General features: G+C 35.6%; 1 protein-coding gene across 4 annotated transcripts in view; it reads left to right on the top strand.

Annotated features, from left to right (window-relative positions):
• BMPR1B (bone morphogenetic protein receptor type 1B) overlaps window positions 1–14,973 on the top strand; it is a 482,311-nt gene that overhangs the window by 135,206 nt on the left and 332,132 nt on the right. The window contains exon 1 of one of the 4 annotated variants that reach the window (XM_069094404.1): window positions 43–149. The exons of the other annotated variants lie outside the window; for them this stretch is intronic. The gene's annotated coding sequence lies outside the window, so the exon portion shown is untranslated. Of the gene's footprint in view, window positions 1–42; window positions 150–14,973 lie in introns of those variants that run through there. 4 annotated transcript variants of the gene reach the window in all.

Raw genomic sequence — 14,973 nt, 5'->3', positions numbered from 1 at the left:
GAGTATTTTCCTAAACTAGTCACTCGGTCACGTGATAGGCGAGGGGGTTGGGGTTGGGTCTAGGAAGAGAGAGAGATAGGGAGGGAAAGGGTAGCTGGTGAAATGTGCCCTGTGTCGGAAGCCTGGGAGAGAGCGAGCTTTGCGGTGTGGTAAGTCGGACCGGCGGCTTGTTTGCTGCCTTAATGAATGGAGGCATTCCCGCCCTGCCAAGCCTGCAGCCAGTGCGGTCAAGGGATTTATTATGAAATGTACCAGGTCTTGGCATGGAGCTAATTGCATATAACCAGAAGCGTGCTAGAAACTCACTCTTGAGAAGTGACACATGCACAAAGTCTCCTCTTCCTGATGCTGCTGAAAGAGGGTTTGTGTAAGGGAATGTCTGCGTGGCTGCACTCATTGCTAATGAGCGCTCGCTCCCCTTAGCTCCGGGTTACTTCTTAGAAGAAACACAGAGTTTTTTTTCCTGGTTTATGAATAATTTATCACTCAGGGACGAATGATTTTCAGAGTAAAACAATGCTGATTCTGGAAATTTTTTGTGGAATTTATGCCACAGTATTATCATCAGTGTATAATATATAATGAAAGTTTAGATTGAGTGGAAATAATTGTGATTTTTAAATATAAGCTAAGAGGTTTGACTTGATAATGCATCATAGGTATTTCCTTATAATCAGTAAAAAAAAAAAAAGGCATTATGAAATGCTAAGAAGGCTGCATTTAGAGTAGAGAGACCTGGGTTCATATTCCACCCCTTCTTCACCCTGAAGATCTTGCACAAGTCACTTAAGCTTTCTGGGATTCACTTTCCTCATCTGTAAAACGAAGGGTTTGCATTAGGTGAATTCTGAGCCAGTAGTCAATCTCAGCACTAAATATATGGTCTTATTAATATCATGTGTAGTCAATCTTATCCTGGCACATTCCTTAAAGGAATAAAATGCAGATATTAGAAAGTAAAAACTTCATCTCAAACATTTTTATATATGTTACTTTAAAAGATGTATTTAGCACCTTAAATGTGTAAAGGAATATGTAAGACAAAAAAAAAAAAGATTTAGTCCCTGTCTTTCTTCTGCAATTTAATAAAGTTATCCTTATACTTGGAGCCATATTCTTTTTATTTGAAAATTATTTCTATCTTTTGCTTTTTGCCACATTTTATTCTAGATGCATTTCTCTTCTTCCTCTCCCCAGGAAGACATTCCTTGTAATTAAACAAGAGAAGATAGAAAGAAAGCAATTCAGCAGTTTTAGCCAACAGAACAAGTGAGCCTGTCAGTATATATGTAGGGTACCACGGTGTTCCATAGGCCACCAGATCTCCAGTCCCCTGAGGGAGGGAAAAAGGGACAGGCATTTTCTCATTTTTATATTTGGTCACATTTAGAGTGTTTCATTTTGTTTTGATGTTATTCCTATTATTTGGAGAGGCATCAAGGTAAATCCAGGAAGGCCTTGGTTCCAAGCCTGGCTGGTAACAAGTCCTGGCTATGTGACTCCTGGGAAAGTCGCAGTCTTTTAATTCTAAAATTGTAAACAAAGTGCTGACTTGTATTGGTGTGTCACATGTTTTCTCTCCTAGGCGTTCCTTGTACTGATGAAATTGTAGGGCTGGTCCTTGATCTATCCTTACCTTTCCATTCACCTTGTTTGCAGTCATAGTATATATTTATGTGGTTCTCCTTACTTCACTCAGCCTCATTTCACAGACTTTCCCACATATTTGGATTCTTCATAGTCTTATTTTTAGTGGTGCAGTAGTATTCTATTACTTTGTGCCACAATTTTTTTAGCCAATACACATTTAATTTTTGAAAGAGCTATTGGGAACAACTGTCAATATACGTTTTCTTTTTTCCCCTTTGTTACAGTGATTCCACTTTGAAGGTAACCTTATATTTTCCAAAATTGCAGAAATATTTTAAAAAGCTTTTATGGGAGGGGCGGCCAGGTAGCACAGCGAGTAAGAGCACCGGCTCCAGTGTTGAGAAGACCTGGAGATCGAATCCCGGGCTCAGACACTCAGCACCACACCCAGGAATAACTGGCCGTGTAACCTTGAGCAAGTTACTTAACCCCGATTGCTTAAAAAAAAAAAGCTTTTATGGGATGCCCATAGTATTGTAGTATTTATTTCAAAAGTCTAAAAGAGACATAAAGAGAATCATGTCAGAGTCACTGATGGTTTTAGAATATAACTGGGGAGGACAGAATGTTTAAAAATTAAATAAAAGAACTACCCATTAATTACTCCCTATGATCCTGGGCAAGTTTCTCTTTCATTGCTTCAGTTTCCTTATCTGTACATTGTATAATATCTTTTTGGGGAGTGGGTGACTTACCCAGAGTCACACTTATTGTCTGAACCAGATTTGAACTTGGGTCATCTTGACTTAAGGACTGGTGTCATTGAGTTGCCTGGCTTGTATAATATTAAGAATGACAGAGCTGGACTAATTAATCTCTTAGGTCTCTTCCTAAACGACTATGATTTGGATTAAGTAACACTTGCTGACATAAAAAAATGTTTTTTATATGTTTGTGGTGTGTATCTTTGCTGCTAAAATTTGAAGATATTGGTGTGTTAGGGAAAATAAAAAAATGAATTAGACATTTCTTGTGTGGTTAGGAGGAAACATTTTTAGCCTGAAATCCACAGGTCTGCTGTTACTTTGCATATCATTCTCAGTGAGATGAGAAATTGTTTGGATGTTTCTAATTTCATTATAATGGATACTTCCCTTTTTCAAATTTTTGTAAACTGAGTGTAATATTAGTCTTGCACATAGTAAGCTCTTAATGATTAGTGGATTGAATCACATTTTCAAAGACAAAGGGGGGAATTATTTAACTTATTCTCCATAAAGATGTTCATAGAACCAGAGATATTAGCAGCATATCTCTTTTAGGGATAACAAATCAAATCTCTTCATTTAGCAGGTGAGGAACCAGACTCCAAGAAGTTAAGGGACTTGCCTAAAGTCACATAATTAGAAAACAAATCTGTTTCCTAAACTAGTGCTCTTTGTTCAGTGAGTAATGGGTCATGGTACCCTACGACTGGGGGAGAGAAATAACAAAGAATAAACCAATCCCTACCCTTAAGGAGCTTACATTCTTATGAGACTCTGACTCTCTAAAGGCAATTCTCAAACATTTGATCATAGAACCCTTTTATCTGCTTAAAAATTGTTGAGGACCTCAAAGAGGATTTGCTTATTCAGGTTATATATATGGATGTTTATTGTGATAGGAATGAAAATATCTTAGTGTTCTAATGGAAATAGTTTTGACCTCAAAGACATCCTGAAAAATCTAAGGGATCACCCTTTAAAAACTTCTTTGCTTATATGAAATATTTTAAAAATGTTTTTATTGATATCTTTTCTACATCAGTATAGTTTCCCCCAGTATTCCTTGAATTCACAGAAAATCATCTTATATGACAAATTATATTTTTTCAGAAAAAAAGGAAAAATAAGAGAAAAAAGTTTGAAAATATGTGTAATGTCATAGACCTCTCACATCTGCAGAGGGGTATGGTGGGCATTTATTTTTATATTCCTTCTTTATAACCTTGCTTGTCCTTTGACGTGTGGCAATATTCACTTTTGATTTTTTTGTGGTTCTTTCTGTTTACATTGTTGTAGTCATTGTGTATGTTATTTTAATAGTCTCTGGGTCTTTCCATTTTTCTTTGTATTTATCATATTTGTCTTATAGGACAATAATGTTTCATTACATTCATATGCCACAGGTTTTTTTTTTAATCTTTTTTCAAGCAATGTATACCTACCTATTTTGTTTCCAGTTTTCTGCTATCACAGAAAGTGCTGCTATAAATGTTTTTGCATATGTGGAGAATTGCTTGTTATCAATGGCCTCCTTGGAGTAGAAAACCCAAGAGATGATTTCTGGGTAATAATCTTAATCATTTTATTTATATAGTTGCAAATTTCTTTCTAATGTGCTTGTACCAATTCACAGCTTCATTAACAATGTACTATTGTGATTATCAGCCTATGATCCCTCTAACATTGTTTTAATCTTTTGTATTTTTTAGCAATTTTCAAAGCGTGAGATGAAAACTAGAGTTGTTTTGATTCTAATTTCTTTTATTATTATTTTTTTGAACATTCTCTCATATGCTTAATACGATTAATATTTTGCAGTTCTTTTGAGAACTCTGTTTATATCCTTTAACCACTTATCTTTTGAGAAATGATTCTTGGTCTTATTTATATCTGTTAAATTTTTGTTTGTCTTGGATACCAACCCCTTAACTGGAAAATTTTTATATGAATAATTTTTCCCTCATTCTGACCTTCTGGTCCGTTTAGTATAAATTCATTTGTGCAGAAGCTTCTCAAGTTTATGTAATCAAAATGATCTGTTTTATCTTTTGTAATTGCTTCTATCCTTTGTGTAATTTGACATGAAATAATTTTAAAACTTAAAATGGGGATTAGTAATTTCAGTCATAGAAATAAAAGAGAAAATAAGTGCACTGAAATTTTTATAAGAATTGAAAAAAAAAATCAGCATCAGCCCTTCCTCAGAGAGATGCTAATAGATATTACCACATTTTCGAGTTGTCAATACAATTTAATGGGTTTAATCAGTAACAAATATGCCTAAGTAGTGGATATAAACTTTAAACAGAATAATGGAAGACTTATGGCTCAAAGAATGGTACCTGTGGTCTATGACTGCAACTGTTATATCAAAAGTTCTTTGTCTCGAAGGGCCCAGATTATGATGGGATTTTTGCCTTTTGTTCTTGACCAAAGAGTAAGATCCCATGTAGAAATTTGAGGAAAATTAGTGTTATGAATAGTTCCTAAAGCTGACACCAACTTGGAAATTGAAGTAAGGTTTTATATCATGAAAAGGAAATCAATGAACATTTTTATGAGAGAATAGGATTGAGAGCAGGGAAAAACATGGAATCCCAGAATTTGATTTGCCAGGATATTTTGGTGGCCATATGATCTAGTCTGTACTAAAAGGAATCTTCTTTATAATATATCCAATGAATGGTCATCTAGTCTCTCTCTCTCTTTTTTTTTTTTTTTAAAGTAATCAGGGTTAAGTAACTTGCTCAAGGTTACATGACCAGGTGTTTCTGGGTGACTGCTAAGTGTCTGAGCCCGGAATTCGATCCCCAGGTCATCCCAACACTGGAGCTGGTGCTCTTACTCCCTGTGCTACCTGGCCGCCCCATCATCTAGTCTCTTCTTAAAGACTTCCATGGAAAGGACCCATGACCCCTTGTGGGACGTTATTTCTCTTTTGGAAAGGTCTCATTGTTGGGCAGTCTTTTCCTGATTTTAAACCTAAATTGCCTATTTGCAATTCCTGTTCATTTCTCTTGGCTCCTGGTTCTACCTGGTTTCTTATCTCTTCCCTCCTCCCCCATAACACCTTTTCAGATACTTTAAGTCAGCTATTGTATTCCCTCTAAGTTTCTTCTTCAGACTTAGCATCCATAGTTTGAGGACTGAAGGTCCTTTTGACCTAGTTGGCATTTCTCTGTCTTGCTTATCAATGTTTTTCTTAAACTGTGGTGCCTTGAACAAAGCAGTACTTTAGAAGAGGTCTGGGATGGCAGAGTATAGAAGCATTGTCACATTCTTACAGCTGGAAACTATAGTTCTATTACTGCTATAGACCTGCTAGTTCTTTGTTCAGTTAAATTGCTTTCTAACTATGCCCCTTCTGCCTTGTGCCTGTGAAGTTGGCATTTTTGTATACAACTATAAGACTTTACATTGATATGCCTATGAAATTTCAACTTAATTGACTCAGTTCAATGCCCTAGCCTGTCAAGTTCTTTTTAGATTTTGATTCTTCCATTCACACTTCTTAGCTGTAAATCCTAGCTCTCTGTGATGTCACCTGTAAATCTGATGAGCATACAATCTATGCCTTATTGAAGTCACTGCTAAAAAAAGTTAAATAGCACAGTGTCAAATACAGATCCTTGGGGTACTCCCATGGAGACCTCTTGCCACATTGACATTGAACCATTAACAGTTACTTTTTTAGTTTGGTCATACAACTAATTTTGTTATCTCTTAGTTCACATTTCTCCATCTTTTCTACCAAAAGAGTAATGTTCTGTTACCCCTAGGAAATTATCTATTCCAAACACCTTATGGGGATTAAAATCATCCAACCTACAATAAAAGAGACCAAGGCAGAACTCTGAACCAATGGCACCTTATTAAAGGGTCCATGGTCCTCTCTAATGAAACGGGTCTCAGATCTTTCTAATGATCTGACACGTTCCCTTTTTCTGGGACCTTGTTTTTAAAGGGTTTGATACCCAAATATGCAGAAGAGACATGATAAAATGCATAATCCCGGTTGATAGACCTTGTTCTTGAGGGACTAAAACAACATATTAGCAGGGAGGTCATAGGTTGGGTGAAGCATGGGGCATCCCCATTGACCAAGTGGTCATAAAATGGTCACCTGCTTGTGTTGGACAAGTGATAGAGGTCCAGAGGTACAAAAATAAATTGGTGAACTTTCCATGTAGTTGAGTCACCTGGCCCTGCTGGGCTTAGTCACCATAACAAGTTAAAACAAGGGTGCAGGGCCTCTATCCAGCTTGCTATGATTAAGGAAGTGATTTTACAATCTACAACTCACAGTTGTGGAGCCTAATATACAGAATTTATAATCACTACCCCCATGGAATCATATCAGATTGATTGATACTGATAGGAATAGAGTAGGGGTCCAAATGAATTATTTATCACAACCTCATTTTATAGATGGGCACACTGAGGCCCAGGGAATGTATGAGACTTTTTCCAAGGTCACACAGATACTGAGCAGGATTAAGAATTAAAATCCCTTATTTTCTATCCATTGTGGTGGCCTTAGCATAAAGGGTCGTATGTCTTCATCCATGTCTTCCATTTCTTCAGGGATTTCTTTTGAGTTTGGTGCTGTCTTTTCTTGAGGTCCCCATCTGCTGTGCTTTATCTTTTGGCTTGTAGTGCTCACCTTTGTTTATTCAGTATTTCAACAGCTCTCTTTTCCCATGGCTTTGGCAATGTGATGTCAGGCCAAAGATATCTTTTTATTCAGCCTTATCCTCCTTTTCTATATTTTACTAGCTCATTGATATCCATCGATAAGATTATCCATTAATATCCACTTATTATTATTATATTATTATTATTATATTTATTATTACTAATATCCATTGATAAGATATCCGTTGATATCCATGATTCACTAGCTCATTGATATCCATAAGATGATCTTTGTGCTACATTTAAAGAGAAAACAACCTTCTTCCATTGGAACTTTGCTTCTGACTTCAACTTCATATGATTGATAGATACAGAACTAGAAAGAATGCTAGAGATCACATCTTTGCTAACTCAGCTGGACAGATGTGGCCCTGATAACCAGAGAGGACAACAGGTAGCATCCAGTGGAGCCATTGTTTGAGCTCTAAATTCAGCACTCTTTGCACACAACCACGTGTTAGACTGCAGTACCAATCCTATTTGCAGGTAGGATGGTGGGACTCTTACTCTAATTGTGACATATTTCTAGGTCTCAATTTTAGTGGTGAATATCTCTTCTATTAAGGATTATTTACTACTTGTATGAAGACTAGCCAACTACCAAAATTATTTCTCAATTTCCCTCTTTTGTTGTTTCTTATTTTTAAAGATATAGTTAAATGGTATGTATCTTACCCCACCCAAAGAAAAAAATAAAACAAAAACTACCACACAAAAATGTTCACATCTTTTCTTCTCTCCCCATAAGTAGCTAAAACTAGTCTGGCTAACCATTTTCCAAGTCCTGGCTTTGTCATTGATTTGCTTTATGCCCTTGGGCAAGGGTCAACCTGAACCTTAATTTCCCACATCTGTAAAATTAAAAGGTAACTTTAGGCCTAAAATTCTCTAACTGTACAAATGGGTATCATAGAGAATCCTTTGTTTAAGGATCTCCTAGAACTTTATCCTTGATTACCATTTACCATGTTTTACAGGACCTAGTTATTGAAGGCACCATGTGGAAGCTTTGTTGGAAAATAACTATATTTCTGGTTCTATATGTGTGGCCATATTTTGCCTTTTGGAAGAGAGCCTTGAGCACACAGATATAGAAATTGTCATGATGTCTTTATTGAGCTGGGAAGCAGAATCATGAGTAAAAATATTACTACTTGAGAATGTTTAAATTTTCTATTTAGTCTAACTGAAAAATCAATTGATGTATTTATTAAAAGGGATGTAGCTAAACAACTTTTTCTGCCCAAAGTAAGAGACTTCTACACTCACCCTGAATAAGCCTGACACTTAGATAAAAAGATGAAAAACTAAGAACTTCCAGCTAATAGAGGAAAATATGGAAAGCAAACCTCTCTTCTGGCTCTCGTCCTCAGGTTCCAGTTTTTATAGTCAGGACTAGGACAGTTCCTCTTTGTCTGTAGTGATGGGCCATTTAGACCCTTCCTAATGAGGCTTCCTCCCAGTGCTTTTTAAATATTTGACTAGTGAATTTGTGTAAAGTGGACTCTCAAGTATGTTGTGTGTGGGCTGACCAAAGAATTTTCTTCTTTTTTTTTAAATGTGTATAGTCCCACATAGGATATTGCTGAAATCATTCTCAGTCCTGTAGGAAACAGGAATTATGTGTCATACTTTTTATATGATGATGATGATTTCATCCTTAATATTTTTATGGAGTTCAGATAAAAATTCTGGGACAAGTTGTAATTCTTCTATTATTTTATTTAATAATTCATAATATCCTGTGTTTTTGGTGACTTTTTTCTTCCTTATTTTAATAGTTCTGCCTCATAAAGTGAGTAGTTCAGAGTAGTTCTTAGCATTGATTCTAAACAGAAAGGAAATACAAAACAGAAAATAGGTCTTGTCCATGTAACTGTATTTTCAATTTAAAAAACTGACAGGAAAACAATGTCTCATTTACCAACAAGAATTTTATGTCATTTAGGAACAAACAGGAAACAAAGCAAAGATATAAATTTGGTGTCTTCTAGATTATAAAGAGCTTCAGTTTTTGCTCCTGGTTTTACCACTATTTTAAATCATGACATTTCTTTAAAATAGTAGAAATGTATACCACCTGTGGAAACTGAAATGCAAATGAAAGAAATGAATTTGAGGAGAGATAGGATGAGTAGAAAGATTGCCCTTCTCTGTGGCAGCATATGACTGAATAGAAATGTACAGCAGGGGTGGCCAGGTGGCTCAGCGAGTAAGAGCACTAGCTTCAGTGTCGGGATGACCTGGAGATCAAATCCGGGCTCAGATACTTAGCACCACACCCAGAAATAACTGGCCGTGTAACCTTGAGCAAGTTACTTAACCCCTATTGCTTTAAAAAAAAAAAAAAAGAAAGAAATGCACAGCAGTGTGAAGTGAGATGTATTTCCCCTGGGAAACCTGCTACTCCTTGGCAGACAGACTTGCTGTGTTGACATTGGCTGTCCCTGCTATTGTCCTGTTAAAAGTTCTTATTGAAATTGAATTTGAAGATGATAATTTCACTCCTGTGTTTCATTTAATCAATGTTTCTAGACTCCCAATTGTGCTGAGATCATATATGCCTCCCAAACCCGACACACTCACTGTTTTAGAAATCTCACAGGAGGGAACGTGGAAAGAAAAGAAACGGAAACATGCACCCAAGGTTTTACTTTCCTGGAGTTGTTTGCAGTGGGATGCATAATGTACATTAACCTTACTCCTCAACTTTGTTCTAAGTTACACAAATGGCACTTTTTGTGTACGGTGAATCACCCTGGGTCTCCATGACCTTGGCACCATTTCAGGGTCACATTTGCACATGGATCAACTGTTCTGGAACAATTTCTCCAATGTATGAGGCACAAACAAGCTTTTCTTCAACAGCAGGCACCTATACCTTTTCCCCACCACTTTTCCCCTAACAGACATGGTCATTATTGCCTTTGCCAAACAACAACAAAATAACCTAATTCCAATTCCTGTAAAAAAGTTTCCATATAGTCATAAATTAGTATTGTGATATCTGTTCTTGTTCAGCATTCCTCTTGTCCTACATTATTATTTAAAAATATATTTTAAGGATTGTACCTTTCAAAGCTTTTCTTTGGTAAAAAAAATTAGTTTGCTGCCTTCATTTTGAAGAGATTTAAAAAATTATATTCAGCTTGACTTTTTTAATGCTTGGATTGTTAAGATGATTATATTACTCATTTCATGTTTTAAAATTAAGTTCAGATTAAAATGATCCTGAGACAAACCATTAGATTGCCATTTTTTTTTGTATTTAACGTTTTGGAGACATGTTGCATAGGTGGATAAATTATTTCTTTTTCTGATTTGATTGAAAAATAATTTTGGGATGTAGCACAACTTCTATTACCTCAAAGAAAGCATTCTCCAAACAACTCCTGTAGCAGACAGGAACTATGTGCCTCTTACTGTTTATTTACTATTATTATTTCATCATTCTCATTATTTTTGGGAGGGAATTCATGTAGAAATAGTCCTGGATCAAATTTCAGTCCTTTTACTATTGTTTAGTATTCCATAAACTATGATGTAGGTAGATTAATAACTGTTACTTATAGTTTAATACAACTATTAGGATTTAAATTCATTCTCTTAGTAAGTCTACTTACTGAAAGCATCTTTGCTCCAAGGAAATGGTAGAAACTATGTGATACATCACTGCAGGATGTAAGAATTTAGTATATGACAAATAACTTAGCAAGATCACCTGGTGGCTAGAATTATACATCAGAAGCTTGCTATCTTTCATGGACCAATAGAAGATACATTTCCACATTATAGATGTAGTAGCAGACAAGACAACAAGAACGTTATTTTATTCTATTCTTCCATGATTTTGATATCCTTCGCAAGGTTTCTATATGCTGAAAACTCTTGATAAGTTGGATATTGCTAGGTTTTGTGACATCTATGAAAAGAATGTACAGATCTATTTATAATATGGGGATTTGTCATCTATTAGTTTATGCAACATAGCAGGCTTCTTATGTATGACTGACTACCAGGTCATGTCTTGCTAAGTTATTTGGCACATGTAACACTCCCAACTATTGGCCCTGGAAGCCCTTGTATTTTCCTTTGTGGAGTCTTCCTGAAATTCCCATCTGGAGTAGATCATTACTGGGCAGGTCAACTGCTGTTGAGCCATACTACTCAATAGCTTTTTGTCTAAGCAGCTGCTCATCTGCTGACCTTAAGTCTCTCCAGACTTTGTCACACTCACAAGAATGTTGCCAAGGAATGTTTGTCTGCCTTTCCAGCTACGTACTATGGTTGCTGGTTAAGAACCCTTGAAATAAGATGAATATCTACTAAATGTTCCTTCTTAGTTCCTATTTCCCTAACTGCCACCCCAACCCCTCCAAAAAAGACTCAGAAGTTGGTACTATTAAATGCTGAAAAGTCTGACAATGTAGGTTAGGCTAGTTCTTGACATAAAGGGTATGGAAGTTTATGCTGACTTGGCTCGTTTAGGGTATTAGGACTCAAAAATCACCATTGATGCAATTTCTTGGTGGCATCAGCCTTCACTCTTGTCCACTATATCAAAAACATTATTGGCATCGCCATCGCAATCACCATCAGTTTCCAGTTCTGAGTAGGGTCATTATTCTACTCCGTCTCCCTATTTCTTATTTATTAGGGCAGTTACTTTACACTGGATGGACTACTAAGCAAATCAGTATCATCAGAGCTCCACTAAACATCACTTCCAAGTTTCTGCCTGGCCTTCACATGTACTCTAGTAGTCTTTGCACCTGATTGGCATTCCCTTCCATTCCTGTTGCCTCTCCTCACCACGGTCGTGGCATGACCAATAAGTTGGCTTTTGAGGAGGCTATTTTCATGATGATTATTGTCTCTGATATCGTAATCATTACGATTATCATTTGCTGTTCGCTAATATTGTAATGCTTTTGGATAGGAGGAAGAGGCATTTTAAAAGAAATATGTTTTACAAGCAGAAATTTGTTTTAATGTCCGCTGTGTTTTCTCTTGAAAAATAATAGGATATAGGAGAGACCCAGCTTTGGTGTTTGGAAGACACCAAGTTCAAGTTCTGTCTCTGATAGCATCACCCCAGAGATGTCAGTCAGCCTCACCATGCACTGGGCTGCTCTCTAAGACTCAGTCAGTTATCCAATAAACATTTATTAAGTACCTGCTTTGTGTCAGGTACTGTGCTAAGTCACAGAGCAGATGCCAATCTGTTGGTTGAGGGAGTTTCCTCACTTGGACTTCCCTATTTTTTTTTTTTTTTTAAAGCAGTCGGGGTTAAGTAACTTGCTCAAGGTTACACGGCCAGTTATTTTGTGTGGGTGTTAAGTATCTGAGGCCGGAACCGATCCCAGGTCTCCTGATTATGCCACCTGGCCACCCCATGGACTTCCCTGTGTTAATGAAATTCTAGGTGTTGTGCCAAATGCAAAGTAATTCCTCATACTTGTCCAAATCAGAGCACTGAAAACTATATGGAAAGCAGTTTGGGAGGTGGCCCATATATTTTAACCTATTTTTCTATGTTAGAAGCACAACAAAATAAATTCCTTGGCCCATCTTAGAAACTCATCTTCAATTTTTATTTTAAAATCAGCATAGGCTTTTATTTCTCCTCAGAAATTTTAGATAATCTTGAGATTAGTCATTTTATATAAATCCATAATCTTATGAATATTAGTTATTTTGTAAACTCATACTGCAGAATAAGTTTAAAAAAATTGTACAAGACCAGTATGATAGAGCGGGTTAGCAAAAAATACTTTACTGTGGCTGCTCATTCATGAAATTTGCATGTGCTATGTCAAACTTAAGTAAATGGTACAGAATGTATTTTCATAGAAGATTAGCACTTTATGGAATTGCATCATTATTCTAACATTTGCATTTGCTCTCAAAAGAAAAAAAACTGTCAGATCAATGATGTCTCAAGAAATGGTTGTTTGCTAAATGGGAGCAAGGAGGTTAGTGCCTTGCAGTATTATGGGTATATATTTAGCCAAAGTATTGTTGATACAACTGCCTTCAAATTTTGTAGATTGATGAAATATTTTTCAGAGTATCAAATTTTAATTAAGTAGATGTTTTATTTTAAAAATTACATGATAAAAAAGGCTAATTCTCTCATGACAGAATCATTGAATATTAAAACAGAATAGAACTTAGGGAATATCCATTCTAACTCAACCCTGTTTTTTTTTTGGGGGGGTATGTGTTGTTTTCGGGGGGTGTGTTAAATTTTCCTGTCAGATTTGTTAAAGATTTCTTCTGACAGCTACTGTAAGGAAAATTACATTGAATACTGCCCTGGAGGCATCATCACTCACATACATAGCCTGTTGTTAGATTCATTTGACCATATGGTACCTCCTGCATGTTAGTGGAGAAATAGACCTTGTAGTGTTTATGAGGTGTGTGATATGTGTCTTCTATGAAGTGATTGGGGAAAAAAATGTCCTATGTAGCACTACCTTTTTTATTAAACCAGAATCTGTCTAAATTATTATTCTTTACTTAATTTTATCTATTCAGTCAGTGATCCCATAAGTAGCCTTAAATAGTCAAGATTATATTGTTTAAGCCTTAGAAAAAATAACAAAAACGCAGATTTTAGAAAAAAGAAAATTGCCTTAGGTGTATGCTGAGTGCAGGATGATGCCAGCCTTAGAAGCTAGCTTCTTGATGAAGATCAGTAGAACTCTTACAGAGATGCCCAACTGATTTTCTTGTTTTTTCATTCTTTTACAGATTATGCCCCTTACATTGTTTTAGGCTTGAGGAAGAGAATGAACAGTGTTATCTATGTTGCACAATTATTTTGAGACCTTTCTGGATTTCTAATTTTTGAGATGTTTTCTTTTCTGGAGGCATACTCCAATTTCTTATGAATACCAGTTCAAGGAATACGGTATATAATTTTATTTGGGGAGCTTTCTTATTGTTAATGACTTAATTTAAAAAACTTTGTTTTATATGTGAAATAAATAGTTTTGGGTAATACACTACTATTAGACTTGATGAATAATCCTTTGACATTTTAGGACCAGTTGAAAGAAATACTGGAAATGGAGTTAGAGATAATTTTGATGAGTGGAGTTTGCCAAAGTAATATTTCTATGTTAAAGAACTTCCCTTTGGAAAGAAAGATTGACAAAGAAATATGTCCTGGTCTGACAATATCTCCTTTTCTTCTCATAATTAGGTACCCTACTTCTTCCATTTTATATACTCTGGAGGAATTGTCATTAAAATGTTCATGTCCTACCAAAGTAGGAGTAGACCGAAACAGAAACATACCTGTAAACCTTATACTTACTGATTTAGAAAACTGAAAATTAATATATTTATGTTGCATTGGATTTTTTTAAAAAATATCTTGCAATTACATTTTTATCTGTTTTGGTTAGAGAATTTGACATCTCTACTAGATACCTCTCTAAGACTAAAAGTTGCAGAGATGGTGCTAATCTGCACTGATGGAAAGTGTTTCCTCACCTAAGAATTCCCTGTATGAAGTCACTGGTCCAGTCCCTGTCTCTTATCCCCATTAAAGTGTTGAGAAATTCCTTGAGCAAAATTACAAATGCACAATTTGTCTTCAATTGACTACATCTTTATAACTTAATAATTTGTTCTTGGAAACTATGGAAACTTTTTAAAGTATTTGAATTCATTTGAAAAACAATACCTAATTACTAGGGTTTAAAAATATTTTCCCCTAGAACAAGCTCCTGAGGTTTATCATTATATTTTTGTTCTAAATTTTATTTTGTCTTTATAATTTGTATTTTTGTGTTTACTTTTATTTCTGTCTCTACTTTAAAAAAATTTATTGTTTTGCTACTTTAAAAAAATGTATATTCAACTCACATCTCATTTTCTTTCTTTTATTAACAAGTATTTAGAGTAT

Source organism: Petaurus breviceps, unplaced genomic scaffold (assembly GCF_028583685.1).
Source record: "Petaurus breviceps papuanus isolate PSGF00001 unplaced genomic scaffold, PetGlider_PUasm1.0 126, whole genome shotgun sequence".
NCBI lineage: Eukaryota > Metazoa > Chordata > Mammalia > Diprotodontia > Petauridae > Petaurus > Petaurus breviceps.
This window is presented reverse-complemented; position numbering and strand designations above follow the sequence as displayed.